Below are 18,043 nucleotides of genomic sequence, written 5' to 3'. Positions count from 1 at the left end.
TTAAATTCAGAAAATGTTTCTCCTCAGCCAAGTGGAAGCACTCTGAATCTAAACTCACTCTCTTCTTATTGAAATGAGAAATGCTTGAAAGATCCTTCTTCGTTTAATGTCATCACTTCCATTTCAAAATCTTCAGAATGCTTGAATGGTGCTTCAGAAGGGTATCTGTAGCCTTTGAAAACTGACCCCAGAGGTGAGAGGATAGATCCTGGTTGGTTTATTGATAACTCAACCCCTCAGATGAACCTGAAGGCAGTGTTATAGTAGCTAATGACTGTCTCAGAGTCCTCATCATTCCAAGTGGACTAGCATAACATATCCTCATCAATAGCAAGGTTTCCCCCCCAAATAGTAAGAGGCATTCAGACAATAATATGTTCTCCATGTCTCATTATGCAGTAACTGTTTGTTTTAGGTTTAATTCCAGTGAACAGTCACCTTCCTCATTGCTCCTAATGGTTATTTCAGTATTCGGTGTGCCATCCCGAATTTCAGTCTTCAAGGTTAACTGTGTTGTGTTATTCACCGGACCTGTCTTTGCGCAGCAAACCATGCCACAGGGTGGGTTCATAGGGTAGGAGATTCATTCAGACAAGGCCACTAAGTAGAGTGCTATAACAAACCCACTAGAGTGTGTGTTCTATACGGATGTACTCCACTTTCTTATTCTGCTCAGTTGGATGACTTGTGTCAGGTCTGACATTTGCACTGTGCTAACATAAAGTAATTGCACTCTCCTTGAGTCATGTAATAATAACTTAACACCAATGTCACAAACATCGGCATAACAGTCTCTCTTTGTCTTTCACCATAAAACTTACACAAACAGTATTTTTATTTCAAACCTTTTCTTTAGTTCTGGTATTGTGTGAAGAAAATAAAATACATTATCATTAAACAAACAGGATATTGAGATAATATACAGTTGAAGTCGGAAGTTTACATATACCTTAGCCAAATACATTTAAACTCCGCTTTTCACAATTCCTGACATTTAATCCAACTAAAGACCCTGTTTTAGGTCAGTTAGGATCACCACTTTATTTTAAGAATGTGAAATGTCAGAATAATAGTAGAGAGAATGATTTGTTTAAGCTTTTATTTCTTTCATCACATTCCCAGTGGGTCAGAAGTTTACATACACTCAATTAGTATTTGGTAGCATTGCCTTTAAATTGTTTAACTTGGGACAAACGTTTTGGGTAGCCTTCCACAGCCTTTCTACAATAAGTTGGGTGAATTTTGGCCCATTACACCTGATAGAGCTGGTGTAACTGAGTCAGGTTTGTAGGCCTCCTTGCTCGCACATGCTTTTCAGTTCTGCCCACACATTTTCTATAAGATTGAGGTCAGGGCTTTGTGGTGGTCATTAAAATACCTTGACTTTGTTGTCTTTAAGACATTTTGCCACAACTTTGGAAGTATGCTTAGGGTCATTGTCCATTTGGAAGACCCATTTGCGACCAAGCTTTAACTTCCTGCCTGATGTCTAGAAATGTTGCTTCAATGTATCCACATAACTGTCCTTCCTCATGATGCCATCTGTTTTGTGAAGTGCACCAGACCCTCCTGCAGCAAAACATCCCCACAACATAAGCCTGCTACCCCCGTGCTTCATGGTTGGGATGGTGTTCTTCAGCTTGCAAGCGTCCCCCTTTTTCCTCCAAACAGTTCTATTTTTGTTTCATCAGACCAGAGGACATTTCTCCAAAAAGTATGATCTTTGTCCCCATATGCAGTTGCAAACCGTAGTTTGGCTTTTTCATGGCGGTTTTGGAGCAGTGGCTTCAAAGTGCTGAGCGGCCTTTCAGATTATGTCAATATAGGACTTGTTTTACTGTGGATATAGATACTTTTGTACTGGTTTCCTCCAGCATCTTCACAAGGTCCTTTGCTGTTGTTCTGGGAAGGATTTGCACTTTTCGCACCAAAGTACGTTCATCTCTAGGAGACAGAGGGTCTCCATCCTGAACAGTATGATGGCTACGTGGTCCCATGGTGTTTATACTTGCGTACTATTGTTTGTACAGATGAACGTGGTACCTTCAGGCGTTTGGAAATTGCTCCCAAGGGTGAACCAGACTTGTGGAGGTCTACAATTCTTTTCCTGAGGTCTTGGCTGATTTCTTTTGATTTTTCCCATGATGTCAAGCAAAGAGGCACTGAGTTTGAAGGTAGGCCTTGAAATATATCCACAGGTACACCTCCAATTGACTCAAATGATGTCAATTAGCCTATCAGAAGCTTCTAAAGCCATGACATATTTTATGTACATTTCCAAGCTGTTTAAAGGCACAGTCAATTTAGTGTATGTCAACATCTGACCTACTGGAATTGTGATACAGTGAATTGTAAGTGAAATAATCTGTCTGTAAACAATTGTTGGAAAAATTACTTGTGTCATGCACAAAGTATCTTTCCTAACCGACTTGCCAAAACTTTAGTATGTTAACAAGAAATTTGTGGAGTTGTTGAAAAATTAGTTTTAATAACCTTTAGCGGGATCATTTTCGTCTACATCCGGTGATTTGCAGAGCACCAAATTCAAATTAAATTACTAAAAATATTTAATTTTCATGAAATCACAAGTGAAATACACCAAAACACAGCTTAACTTGTTGTTAATCCAGTTGGCATGTCAGATTTCAAAAAGGCTTTACGGTGAAAGCAAGCCATGTGATTATGTGAGGACAGCTCTCAGCAGACAAAACATTAGAAACAGCTAGCAGCAAAGTAGATTGGTCACGAAAGTCAGAAAAGCAATAAAATGAATCACTTACCTTTCATGATCTTCATATGTTTGCACTCACGAGACTCCCAGTTACACAATAAATGTTTGTTTAGTTCGATAAAGATTCTCTTTATATTCAAAAACCTCCATTTGGTTGACGCGTTTTGTTCAGTGATCCACAAGCTCGTGCGGTCACGACGTGCAAACGAAAACTCAAAATAGTATCAGTAAAGTTCGTAGAAACATGTCAAACATTTTATATAATTAATCCTCAGATTGTTTTTACAATAAATAATCGATAATATTTCAACCGGACGGTAGCCTTTTCAATAGAAGAGAAATGAAAGGTCTCGCTCCCGACGCCCGAGCGCACAAATCTGAGGACAACTGGCTATCCACTGACGCAATGTGATCATTCTCGCTCATTTTTCAGAATAAAAGCCTGAAACTATTTCTAAAGACTGTTCACTGTGGAAGCCATAGGGAAAGGAATCTGGTTGATATCCCTTTAAATGGAGGATAGGCTTGCAATGGAAATGAGTAGTTTCAGAAAAACAGCACTTTCTGGATGAATTTTCCTCAGGTTTTCGCCTGCCATATCAGTTCTGTTATACTCACAGACAATATTTTGACAGTTTTGGAAACTTTAGAGTGTTTTCTATCTATATATGCATATTCTAGTTTCTGGGCCTGAAAAATAGGTAGTTTACTTTGGGCACGTTTTTCATCCAAACATCAAAATACTGCCCCCTAGCCTAAAGAGGTTTTAATGACTCCAACCTAAGTGTATGTAAACTTCCGACTTCAACTGTATACCTGCATGTACAGTATCAGTCAAAAGTTTGGACACACCAACTCATTCTAGGGTTTTTCTTTATTTTTACTATTTTCTACATTGTATTGAAGAGATCAAAATTCTGAAATGACACATGGAATCATGTTGTACCCAAAAAAGTGTTAAACAAATACAAATACATATATATATTTGAGATTTTTCAAAGTAGCCACGCTTTGCCTTGATGGCAGCTTTGCACGCACTTGGTATTCTCTCAACCAGTTTCATGAGGTAGTCACATTGGTTGCCATGGTGCCGACAGAGATGGCCACCTCGCTTCGTGTTCCTAGGAAACTATGCAGTTTTTTGTTTTTTTTACGTGTTATTTCTTACATTAGTACCCCAGGTCACCTTAGGTTTCATTACATACAGTCGAGAAGAACTACTGAATATAAGATCAGCGTCAACTCACCATCAGTACAACCAAGAATATGATTTTCGCGAAGCGGATTCTGTGTTCTGCCTTTCAACCAGGACAACGGAATGGATCCCAGCCGGCGACCCAAAAAAACGACTCCTTAAAAGAGGGAAACGAGGCGGTCTTCTGGTCAGACTCCGGAGACGGGCACATCGTGCACCACTCCCTAGCATTCTTCTCGCCAATGTCCAGTCTCTTAAAAACAAGGTTGGGACAGAGGGACATCAGAGACTGTAACGTTCTTTGCTTCACGGAAACATGGCTCACTGGAGAGACGCTATCGGAGGCGGTGCAGCCAGCGGGTTTCTCCACCATCGCGCCGACAGAAACAAACATCTTTCTGGTAAGAAGAGGGGCGGGGGCGTATGCCTTATGGCTAACGAGACGTGGTGTGATCACAGAAACATACAGGAACTCAAATCCTTCTGTTCACCTGATTTAGAATTCCTCACAATCAAATGTCGACCGCATTATCTACCAAGAGAATTCTCTTCAATTATAATCACAGCCGTATATATTCCCCCCCAAGCAGACACATCGATGGCTCTGAACGAACTTTATTTGACTCTTTGCAAACTGGAATCCATACATCCTGAGGCTGCATTCATTATAGCTGGGGATTTTAACAAGGCTAGTCTGAAAACAAGACTCCCTAAATTGTATCAGCATATTGATTGCGCAACCAGGGCTGGAAAAACCTTGGATCATTGTTATTCTAACTTCCGCGACGCATATAACTCCCTGCCCCGCCCTCCTTTCTGAAAAGCTGACCATGACTCCATTTTGCTGATCCCTGCCTACAGACAGAAACTAAAACAAGAAGCTCCCACGCTGAGATCTGTCCAACGCTGGTCCGACCAAGCTGATTCCACACTCCAAGACTGCTTCCATCACGTGGACTGGGATATGTTTCGTATTGCGTCAGATAACAACATTGACGAAAATGCTGATTCGGTGTGCGAGTTCATTAGAACGTGCGTTGAAGATGTCGTTCCCATAGCAACATTCCCTAACCAGAAACCGTGGATTGATGGCAGCATTCGCGTGAAACTGAAAGCGCGAACCACTGCTTTTAATCAGGGCAAGGTGACTGGTAACATGACCGAATACAAACAGTGCAGCTATTCCCTCCGCAAGGCTATCAAACAAGCTAAGCGTCAGTATAGAGACAAAGTAGAATCTCAATTCAACGGCTCAGACACAAGAGGTATGTGGCAGGGTCTACAGTCAATCACGGACTACAAGAAGAAAACCAGCCCAGTCACGGACCAGGATGTCTTGCTCCCAGGCAGACTAAATAACTTTTTTGCCCGCTTTGAGGACAATACAGTGCCACTGACACGGCCTGCAACGAAAACATGCGGACTCTCCTTCACTGCAGCCGAGGTGAGTAAAACATTTAAACGTGTTAACCCTCGCAAGGCTGCAGGCCCAGACGGCATCCCCAGCCGCGCCCTCAGAGCATGCGCAGACCAGCTGTTCCCACATGCTTCAAGAGGGCCACCATTGTTCCTGTTCCCAAGAAAGCTAAGGTAACTGAGCTAAACGATTACCGCCCCGTAGCACTCACTTCTGTCATCATGAAGTGCTTTGAGAGACTAGTCAAGGACCATATCACCTCCACCCTACCTGACACCCTAGACCCACTCCAATTTGCTTACCGCCCAAATAGGTCCACAGACGATGCAATCTCAACCACACTGCACACTGCCCTAACCCATCTGGACAAGAGGAATACCTATGTGAGAATGCTGTTCATCGACTACAGCTCGGCATTCAACACCATAGTACCCTCCAAGCTCGTCATCAAGCTCGAGACCCTGGGTCTCGACCCCGCCCTGTGCAACTGGGTACTGGACTTCCTGACGGGCCGCCCCCAGGTGGTGAGGGTAGGCAACAACATCTCCACCCCGCTGATCCTCAACACTGGGGCCCCACAGGGGTGCGTTCTGAGCCCTCTCCTGTACTCCCTGTTCACCCACGACTGCGTGGCCACGCACGCCTCCAACTCAATCATCAAGTTTGCGGATGACACAACAGTGGTAGGCTTGATTACCAACAACGACGAGACAGCCTACAGGGAGGAGGTGAGGGCGCTCGGAGTGTGGTGTCAGGAAAATAACCTCACACTCAACGTCAACAAAACTAAGGAGATGATTGTGGACTTCAGGAAACAGCAGAGGGAACACCCCCCTATCCACATCGATGGAACAGTAGTGGAGAGGGTAGTAAGTTTTAAGTTCCTCGGCATACACATCACAGACAAACTGAAATGGTCCACTCACACAGACAGCATCGTGAAGAAGGCGCAGCAGCGCCTCTTCAACCTCAGGAGGTTGAAGAAATTCGGCTTGTCACCAAAAGCACTCACAAACTTCTACAGATGCACAATCGAGAGCATCCTGGCGGGCTGTATGACCGCCTGGTACGGCAACTCCTCCGCCCACAACCGTAAGGCTCTCCAGAGGGTAGTGAGGTCTGCACAACGCATCACCGGGGGCAAACTACCTGCCCTCCAGGACACCTACACCACCCGATGTTATAGGAAGGCCATAAATATCATCAAGGACAACAACCACCCGAGCCACTGCCTGTTCACCCCGCTATCATCCAGAAGGCGAGGTCAGTACAGGTGCATCAAAGCTGGGACCGAGAGACTGAAAAACAGCTTCTATCTCAAGGCCATCAGACTGTTAAACAGCCATCACTAACATTGAGTGGCTGCTGCCAACACACTGACTCAACTCCAGCCACTTGAATAATAGGAATTGATGGGAAATTAAGTAAAATATATCACTAGCCACTTTAAAAAATGCTACCTAATATAATGTTTACATACCCTACATTATTCATCTCATATGTATACGTATATACTGTACTCTATATCATCTACTGCATCCTTATGTAATACATGTATCACTAGCCACTTTAACTATGCCACTTTGTTTACATACTCATCTCATATGTATATACTCTACTCGATACCATCTACTGTATCTTGCCTATGCTGCTCTGTACCATCACTCATCCATATATCTTTATGTACATATTCTTTATCCCTTTACACTGTGTATAAGACAGTAGTTTTGGAATTGTTAGTTAGTTTACTTGTTGGTTATTACTGCATTGTCGGAACTAGAAGCACAAGCATTTCGCTACACTCGCATTAACATCTGCTAACCATGTGTATGTGACAAATAACATTTGATTTGATTTGATTTGACATGGAATGCATTTCAATTAACAGGGGTGCCTTGTTAAAAGTTCATTTATGGAATTTCTTTCCTCATTAATGCGTTTGAGCCAATCTGTTGTGTTGCGACAAGGTATGGGTGGTATACAGAAGATAGCCCTATTTGGTAAAAGACCAAGTTCATATTATGGCAAGAACAGCTCAAATAATCAAAGAGAAACGACAGTCGATTATTACTTTAAGACATGAAGGTCAGTCAATATGGAACATTTAAAGAACTTTGCATTCGCAAGAACCATCAAGCGCTTTGAGGAAACTGGCTCTCATGAGGACCGCAACAGGAAAGGAAGACCCAGAGTTACCTTTGCTGCAGAAGACAAGTTCAGTAGACTTAACTGCACCTCAGATTGCAGCCCAAATAAATGCTTCACAGAGTTCAAGTAATAGACACATCTCAACGTCAACTGTTCAGAGGAGATTGCATGAATCAGGCCTTCATGGTTGAATATCTGCAAAGAAACCACTACTTATAGAAACCAATAATAAGAAGAGACTTGCTTGGGCCAAGAAACATGAGCAATGGACATTAGACCATTGGAAATCTGTCCATTGGTCTGATGAGTCCAAATTTGAGATTTTTGGTTCCAACCGCCATGTCTTTGTGAGACGCAGAGTAGGTGAACGGATGTTCTCTGCATGTGTGGTTCCCACCGTGAAGCATGGAGGAGGAGGTGTGATGGTGTGGGGGTGCTTTGCTGGTGACACTGTGATTTATTTGGAATTCAAGGCACACTTAACCAGCATGGCTACCACAGCATTCTGCAGCGATACACCATCCCATATGATTTGCACTTAGTCCCACTATCATTTGTTTTTCAAATGGACAATGACACCAAAAATATCTCCAGGCTGTTTAAGGGCTATTTGACCAAGAAGGAGAGTGATGGAGTTCTGCACCAGATGACCTGGCCTCCACAATCACCCAACTTCAACCCAATTGAGATGGTTTGGGATGAGTTTGACCATAGAGTGTAGGAAAAGCAGCCAACAAGTGCTCCGCATATGTGGAAACTCCTTCAAGACTGTTGGAAAAGCATTCCTCATGAAGCTGGTTGAGAGAATGCCAAGAGTGTGCAAAGCTGTCAAAGGCAAAGGGTGGCTACTTCGAAGGATCTCAAATGTATATTATATTTGGATTTGTTTAACACTTTTTTTGGTTACTACGTGATTCTATATGTTTTATTTCATAGTTTTGATGTCTTCCCTATTGTTCTACAATGTAGAACATAGTAAAAATATAGAAAAACTCTTGAATGAGAAGATGTGTCCAGAATTTTTGAATGGTACTGTATATGAATGGCTGAATAACATTCAGCTTTGCTTCACCGCCACACATATTGTATATTCCTTTAATGGAATGGAGATCGGGAGCAATTATGTCTCCAAGGCCTACTCATTGAAACTGGTGAGTGAGAGAGACAGAGAGACAGAGAGAGATGGATGGATGGATGGATGAATGGATATAGAGACAATGAGAGAGAGAAAGGGAGGGAGAGTTGCCATTTGGAATAGGCGTGATTGACAGGAACATGTTTAACAATTAGCCAGGGCAGCTCTCAGTAGCTGCCTGTTGCCCAGGACCATTTCACCACGGGTGTGGATGTAAGGTCAAGTTCACAGCCAAAGGTTGTGTAGTATTGTAATTTACTGTGCATTCTACACTCTTTATAAAATAGTTTTCTGGGCTGGCACCTAGGCACTGGCCTCTTTTAAAGAAGAGAAAGGTTAAGTTAAGATAGAGAGGGAGAGAGATCGAGAAAGAGAGATGTTGAGATGAGCCGGTGCAGGGTTCATATCCCACAGTGGTGTTTTGTGTGATTATGGAGACCTTGAGATAGCAGTAGATGAATAAAACAAGGTCATTGGAGGGAATCAAGATCAGAAGTATAAGATCTTGTTGTATTTTTTCCATGTAAGGTATAGATATGTATTTACACTAGAGAGAAGAGGAGGAAAAGACCGATACAAGAGAGGTAGTCAATGTGTAAAAACAATAAGATACATTGACTATTGACGTTAAAGTAAATTTTTCAGTACATAACCTGGGTATGGGTTTAAAATTACACTCATTTGTAAGTCAGAGTGAACTGCATCAAAAATAAGCTACTTTAATACTAATATTTTATTGGAAGAGCTGCAATGGCATCGATAATCAACAACATTAATATCATGGCTAAATTACCTAAAGTACCTTGATAACACAGTTTGCCAATCTATCTCAGTATGTGTAAAATGTAGGTAATTTAGCCAAGATAGTAATGATGTTGATTATCGATGCCATTGCAGCACTTCCAATAAAATATTAGTATTAAAGTAGTTTATTTTTGATGCAGTTTACATTGACTTACAAATTAGTGTAATTTGAAACCCATACCCAGGTGTCAGACATTAAAATATTGCTTACCTTGAGGCTGAGTTTGCAAAGAGAAAACAATGTCAAGAAGGAATAGAAATTATGAATTCTGCCAGAGGTGTCAATACACATTTATTGCGTCATGGTTTTTCCATCTCTCACTTACAGTTTGCTGATAAAGCATCTCATGAGACCACAACATCGCTCTTCATGTCCCCTCAGGTATATGTAGCTACAGTATACATACAGTGCCAGTCATAAGTTTGGACACGCCCTACTTATTCAAGGGTTTTTCTTTATTTTTTTACCATTTTCTACATTGTAGAATAATAGTGAAGACATCAACACTATGAAATAACACATAAAGGATTCATGTAGTAACCAAAAAAGTGTTAAACAAATAAAAATATGTTTTAGATTTTATATTATTCAAAAGTAGCCACCCTTTGCCTTGATGACAGCTTTGCACATTCTTGGCATTCTCTCAACCAGCTTCATCTGGAAAGCTTTTCCAACATTCTTGAAGGAGTTCCCACATATGCTGAAAACTTGTTGGCTGCTTTTCCTTCACTCTGCGGTCCGATTCATCCCAAACCATCTCAATTGGGTTGAGGTCGGGTGATTGTGGAGACCGGGTCATCTGATGCAGCACTCCATAACTATCCTTCTTGGTCAAATAGCTCTTACACAGCCTGGAGGTGTGTTGGATCATTGTCCTGTTGAAAAACAAATGATTGTCCCACTAAGCGCAAACCAGATGGGATGGCGCATTGCTGCAGAATGCTGTGGTAACCATGCTGGTTAAGTGTGTCTTGATTTCTAAATAAAACACTGACTGTCACCAGCAAAGCACGTACCACACCATCACAACTGCAGTTGAAGAAACTTCTACAATGTGGAAAATGAGTGAGTAGGTGTGTCCAAACTGACTGGTACTGTACATACATACATAAAATATATCTAGGGGTCAAGAGTGACACTGCACGTGTTTGTAAAGGGTTTATCAAGAGTTACAGGGAGTATAAATACCTACTTATGAATTTGTAGATGCAAATCAAATATGTCTGTCTGGAAGACATTTGTTAGTCTGTTACATTAGAAATAAATGTTTAGCAGACATATTCTTTATAGGTTAGTTCCCACCTAAATGGTCTTATAGGTATATAGGCACTATGCGCTCTGCAGGGTTTTCTTCAAGAATTCAGGTTTTACTCAGCCCCAATTTAACTAAACCTTCTGTGAGTGATCCCACCAGGGCACTTCTCTTGGGACAATCCAATTAATTCAACCAACCCAAGCCATTTCACATGTATTTAACAAAAAAATTAAACAATAATTTCCTGAAAGCCCCTCTACCGTATCCACACTGGCTCTGGTTCATCCCTGGCATGTGGTCATAATCTCACTTCAGTTTGAGAGGGAATTTGCTGAATTAAAACTCCAGAAACATCCATACAAATTTGGAAAGGAGACGGACATCGCTCAACTCAGCTGGGTCCTCTCCTACCCAAAAGATAGGATACCCTCCTGCCGCTTCACTTTCAGGGTTTGTTGTTTGGCAGGATATTTTCAGGTACTTGTAGAAAAGGGAGGAAAGGGAATCCAGACAGTAGAAAAGGGAATCCAGACAGTAGAAAAGGGAATCCAGACAGTAGAAAAGGGAATCCAGACAGTAGAAAAGGGAATCCAGACAGTAGAAAAGGGAATCCACACAGTAGAAAAGGGAATCCACACAGTAGAAAAGGGAATCCACACAGTAGAAAAGGGAATCCACACAGTAGAAAAGGGAATCCAGACAGTAGAAAAGGGAATCCAGACAGTAGAAAAGGGAATCCACACAGTAGAAAAGGGAATCCACACAGTAGAAAAGGGAATCCACACAGTAGAAAAGGGAATCCACACAGTAGAAAAGGGAATCCACACAGTAGAAAAGGGAATCCACAGTAGAAAAGGGAATCCACAATAGAAAAGGGAATCCAGACAGTAGAAAAGGGAATCCAGACAGTAGAAAAGGGAATCCAGACAGTAGAAAAGGGAATCCAGACAGTAGAAAAGGGAATCCAGACAGTAGAAAAGGGAATCCACACAGTAGAAATTGGAATCCAGACAGTAGAAAAGGGAATCCACACAGTAGAAAAGGGAATCCACACAATAGAAAAGGGAATCCAGACAGTAGAAAAGGGAATCCACACAGTAGAAAAGGGAATCCACACAGTAGAAAAGGGAATCCAGACAGTAGAAAAGGGAATCCACACAGTAGAAAAGGGAATCCACACAGTAGAAAAGGGAATCCACACAGTAGAAAAGGGAATCCACACAGTAGAAAAGGGAATCCACACAGTAGAAAAGGGAATCCACACAGTAGAAAAGGGAATCCACACAGTAGAAAAGGGAATCCACACAGTAGAAAAGGGAATCCAGACAGCAGAAAAGGGAATCCAGACAGTAGAAAAGGAAATCCACAGTAGAAAAGGGAATCCACACAGTAGAAAAGGGAATCCAGACAGTAGAAAAGGGAATCCAGACAGTAGAAAAGGGAATCCAGACAGTAGAAAAGGGAATCCACACAGTAGAAAAGGGAATCCACACAGTAGAAAAGGGAATTCACACAGTAGAAAAGGGAATCCACACAGTTGAAAAGGGAATCCACAGTAGAAAAGGGAATCCAGACAGTAGAAAAGGGAATCCAGACAGTAGAAAAGGGAATCCACAGTAGAAAAGGGAATCCACACAGTAGAAAAGGGAATCCAGACAGTAGAAAAGGGAATCCAGATAGTAGAAAAGGGAATCCAGACAGTAGAAAAGGGAATCCAGACAGTAGAAAAGGGAATCCACACAGTAGAAATGGGAATCCAGACAGTAGAAAAGGGAATCCACACAGTAGAAAAGGGAATCCAGACAGTAGAAAATGGAATCCACACAGTAGAAAAGGGAATCCAGACAGTAGAAAAGGGAATCCACACAGTTGAAAAGGGAATCCACAGTAGAAAAGGGAATCCAGACAGTAGAAAAGGGAATCCACACAGTAGAAAAGGGAATCCAGACAGTAGAAAAGGGAATCCACACAGTAGAAAAGGGAATCCACACAGTAGAAAAGGGAATCCAGACAGTAGAAAAGGGAATCCACACAGTAGAAAAGGGAATCCACACAGTAGAAAAGGGAATCCAGACAGTAGAAAAGGGAATCCACACAGTAGAAAAGGGAATCCACACAGTAGAAAAGGGAATTCACACAGTAGAAAAGGGAATCCACACAGTAGAAAAGGGAATCCAGACAGTAGAAAAGGGAATCCAGACAGCAGAAAAGGGAATCCACACAGTAGAAAAGGGAATCCACACAGTAGAAAAGGGAATCCACAGTAGAAAAGGGAATCCACACAGTAGAAAAGGGAATCCACACAGTAGAAAAGGTAATCCAGACAGTAGAAAAGGGAATCCAGACAGTAGAAAAGGGAATCCAGACAGTAGAAAAGGGAATCCACACAGTAGAAAAGGGAATTCACACAGTAGAAAAGGGAATCCACACAGTTGAAAAGGGAATCCACATTAGATAAGGGAATCCAGACAGTAGAAAAGGGAATCCAGACAGTAGAAAAGGGAATCCAGACAGTAGAAAAGGGAATTCACACAGTTGAAAAGGGAATCCACAGTAGAAAAGGGAATCCACACAGTAGAAAAGGGAATCCAGACAGTAGAAAAGGGAATCCACACAGTAGAAAAGGGAATTCACACAGTAGAAAAGGGAATCCACACAGTAGAAAAGGGAATCCACAGTAGAAAAGGGAATCCACAGTAGAAAAGGGAATCCAGACAGTAGAAAAGGGAATCCACACAGTAGAAAAGGGAATCCAGACAGTAGAAAAGGGAATCCAGACAGTAGAAAAGGGAATCCAGACAGTAGAAAAGGGAATCCAGACAGTAGAAAAGGGAATCCAGACAGTAGAAAAGGGAATCCACACAGTAGAAAAGGGAATCCACACAGTAGAAAAGGGAATCCAGACAGTAGAAAAGGGAATCCAGACAGTAGAAAAGGGAATCCACACAGTAGAAAAGGGAATCCAGACAGTAGAAAAGGGAATCCAGACAGTAGAAAAGGGAATCCACACAGTAGAAAAGGGAATCCACACAGTAGAAAAGGGAATCCACACAGTAGAAAAGGGAATCCACACAGTAGAAAAGGGAATCCACACAGTAGAAAAGGGAATCCACACAGTAGAAAAGGGAATCCACACAGTAGAAAAGGGAATCCACACAGTAGAAAAGGGAATCCACACAGTAGAAAAGGGAATCCAGACAGTAGAAAAGGGAATCCACAGTAGAAAAGGGAATCCACAGTAGAAAAGGGAATCCACACAGTAGAAAAGGGAATCCACACAGTAGAAAAGGGAATCCACACAGTAGAAAAGGGAATCCACACAGTAGAAAAGGGAATCCAGACAGTAGAAAAGGGAATCCAGACAGTAGAAAAGGGAATCCAGACAGTAGAAAAGGGAATCCAGACAGCAGAAAAGGGAATCCACACAGTAGAAAAGGGAATCCACACAGTAGAAAAGGGAATCCACAGTAGAAAAGGGAATCCACACAGTAGAAAAGGGAATCCACACAGTAGAAAAGGGAATCCACAGTAGAAAAGGGAATCCAGACAGTAGAAAAGGGAATCCAGACAGTAGAAAAGGGAATCCAGACAGTAGAAAAGGGAATCCAGATAGTAGAAAAGGGAATCCAGACAGTAGAAAAGGGAATCCAGACAGTAGAAAAGGGAATCCAGACAGTAGAAAAGGGAATCCACACAGTAGAAAAGGGAATTCACACAGTAGAAAAGGGAATCCACACAGTTGAAAAGGGAATCCACATTAGAAAAGGGAATCCAGACAGTAGAAAAGGGAATCCAGACAGTAGAAAAGGGAATCCAGACAGTAGAAAAGGGAATTCACACAGTTGAAAAGGGAATCCACAGTAGAAAAGGGAATCCAGACAGTAGAAAAGGGAATCCAGACAGTAGAAAAGGGAATCCACACAGTAGAAAAGGGAATTCACACAGTAGAAAAGGGAATCCACACAGTAGAAAAGGGAATCCACAGTAGAAAAGGGAATCCACAGTAGAAAAGGGAATCCACACAGTAGAAAAGGGAATCCACACAGTAGAAAAGGGAATCCAGACAGTAGAAAAGGGAATCCACACAGTAGAAAAGGGAATCCACACAGTAGAAAAGGGAATCCACACAGTAGAAAAGGGAATCCACACAGTAAAAAAGGGAATCCAGACAGTAGAAAAGGGAATCCACACAGTAGAAAGGGAATCCAGACATTAGAAAAGGGAATTCACACAGTAGAAAAGGGAGAAAAGGGAATCCACACAGTAGAAAAGGGAATCCACACAGTAGAAAAGGGAATCCACACAGTAGAAAAGGAAATCCACACAGTAGAAAAGGGAGAAAGTGGAATCCAGACAGTAGAAAAGGGAATCCACACAGTAGAAAAGGGAATCCACACAGTAGAAAAGGGAATCCACACAGTAGAAAATGGAGAAAAGGGAATCCACACAGTAGAAAAGGGAATCCACACAGTTGAAAAGGGAATCCACACAGTAGAAAAGGGAATTCACACAGTAGAAAAGGGAATCCACACAGTAGAAAAGGGAATCCACACAGTAGAAAAGGGAATCCACACAGTAGAAAAGGGAATCCACGCAGTAGAAAAGGGAATCCACACAGTAGAAAAGGGAATCCACACAGTAGAAAAGGGAATCCACACAGTAGAAAAGGGAATCCACACAGTAGAAAAGGGAATCCAGACAGTAGAAAAGGGAATCCACACAGTAGAAAAGGGAATCCAGACAGTAGAATAGGGAATCCACACAGTAGAAAAGGGAATCCACGCAGTAGAAAAGGGAATCCACACAGTTGAAAAGGGAATCCACACAGTAGAAAAGGAAATTCACACAGTAGAAAAGGGAATTCACAGGCCTTTAACTAGTGTTATTTTTTTGTTTCTTTTTTTACAGTTGAACGTAATTGGAGGGAGTTTGTGTCTTGAAACTTCAAACATTTCTATAGTTAAAGAAAACCAGACAAAGATTGGTACACTATTGAACTTGAGTAATGCCAAAGCTTTCAGGTAAAACACTCACCGATTTGAATTGTTGTTTTCAGATGCTGTGGCTAGTTTGTCCACTGTTTGTTCCTTTTACAGCAAATGTTCCTTTTATGCTCGGGAGACCGACACTGCCAAATGGATTGTTAGAGGATAGTTCCTTTTATCATAAACACAAGTATTTTTGCAATGGTGGTGGTGGTACATAGTTGTTAGCTACACAATTCAATATGTCCTCACACTACACTTACCACAGTTCATGTTGACCACAGAATTAAATAGTGTTATAGCTCTATGATGTTTACAAAATCACAATAGAGTTCATACTGGGAAGAGGGTACACAATCATAATATCGAAGAGTAGAGGAGATCTCTCTGTAGTGGTGTTTGCTTTGCTTTCCTCCGTATCCTCACATCCACAACAAAGAGAGAGAGAGAGAGAGTCACCTTGAAAAGTTCAGCCCTGTCATTATGAGCCCACATTAAGCCTCAGCCATCTGTGGTAACCAGCCATTCCAGTTCCAGCCGCTGCTAAAGCTAAATCACCTGGAGGCCCACGTCCATCAGGCAGCAAATGACGAAGTGGCTGACCATATGTGGGCCCACTAAAACAAACAGACCACTTTAAAAAAATAGGACTGATTTGAGCCAATTACTGAGGGAATTTGATCATTTGGCTATACTACGTCATGGTTTGAAGGTAGACATGATGAGCCTTGGGAGAAGAAAGTGATAGATGAGAAATATTTACATTAGTGTGAGAGATCACTGCAACAGGAGACCTGATCTGTGTCGTATATCAAATATCGACTACAGATATACAGATATACTGTATCTCTTCCTCTCCTCCACTGGCTCATCTCTCCATTACATGAATGATTAATTCTCACATAATACAGTCCTTTAACCGAGAGGACATGGGAGGAAAGATCCGTTTTTCATCAATAGGCACAGTGCAAAGGTAACAATGGGGGAGACCATACCATATTGATCAAGCATTTGTCCTTTTCAATACATGCATTATTTAGAGGGCATGAATCAATCTGCTAGGGCTTAATGGACAGAGGTATTTACTCTATGCTTCATGACAGTAGGTTGTGCCTCACTACCTCACCACTTGTCACAGGAGGGAGGACAGAGAGGAGAATAGGAACTACAGTGATATATAGCTTTCTTATTCTTATAATACCATATAGGGACTCTTAATGCTCCATTCATTCAATGGTGTGAGTTTACAAAATGTGGCTGTCCCAGTTCTTAAAGTTAATATTGAAGTAAATACGGTATAGATATGGGCAAAGTTGTTTTAATGCACTGTTTCATTTAAAACCAGATAGCATTAAAACACGTCTAGAATTTGCATTGTAGAGTCTGTGGGCACAGATAATTGGACTGAGTTTATATTGTTTTATAGGGTATAGTGCTGTAACAGTAATCTGCCAGTAATTTATGGTGAAACAGGTTTTGAACAGCAAACTTATCCCCTAACAGCCCATGCAGCTTATTTTCAAGACTTTAAAATTCTTGAATCTGACAGCCTTTTGAAGATTGCCATGGTTATGTGGGTGGGTGGGTGGGTGGCAGGCAGGCAGGCAGGCAGGCAGGCAGGCAGGCAGGCAGGCACTGAAAAAGTTAAGCTTATTGACCACCCAACTCTGTCTGAAGTTACCATACTTACTTAACTTTACTAACTTTACTTTAATTGGGTGGTGTTTGATGGTGTTAGATAGATGTGTTTGACAAGATATACATTATTTTGACACCTAATCTACTGTAACACAAAAAACTGAGGAATCTGCAAGTATGCTAGACATTTCACAAATAAACTCACTGCAGTACAATCAAGAGGGACTACCATGGAGAAGCAGGGGATTCAATTGCTTTGCATGTTTTGACAGTAGAGTTGAAAGAGCAGCATCACATCCCTGAGATGTCCTGGTTTGAACTGTACATTTTCGAGAGAGAGAGAGAGAGAGAGTCACTCATCTCATAGGTCCAGGTTTACCGTTGGGAGGGGCAGGGTAGACACACACTACCTTTGCATTGCAACACATTACGATGATGCTGCCGGGTATTCTAATCATTCTCAAGAGCTTAGACGATGGTCTGACTAATTTTGATTCTGTTAACCATGGTGTACCAGTCAAAAGTTTGGACACACCTACTCATTCCATGGTTTTTATAAATGTTTACTATTTTCTACATTGTAGAATAATAGTGAAGACGTCAACACTATGAAATAACACATATGAATCATGTAGTAACCAAAAAAGTGTTAAACAAATCCAAATATATTTGATATTTGAGATTATTCAAAGTAGCCACCCTTTGCCTTGCTGACAGCTTTGCACACTCTTGGT

The 18,043-nt window shown here is 41.6% G+C and overlaps 1 protein-coding gene across 2 annotated transcripts in view; it reads left to right on the top strand.

Moving 5' to 3' along the window:
* Positions 1-18,043, top strand: part of LOC110536222 (polypeptide N-acetylgalactosaminyltransferase 9) — a 129,909-nt gene that overhangs the window by 70,933 nt on the left and 40,933 nt on the right. The window lies entirely within an intron of this gene.

Source organism: Oncorhynchus mykiss, chromosome 11, assembly GCF_013265735.2.
Source record: "Oncorhynchus mykiss isolate Arlee chromosome 11, USDA_OmykA_1.1, whole genome shotgun sequence".
Taxonomy (NCBI): domain Eukaryota; kingdom Metazoa; phylum Chordata; class Actinopteri; order Salmoniformes; family Salmonidae; genus Oncorhynchus; species Oncorhynchus mykiss.
Note: the sequence above shows the minus strand (reverse complement) of the source record. Positions and strands in the feature narration are given on the sequence as shown.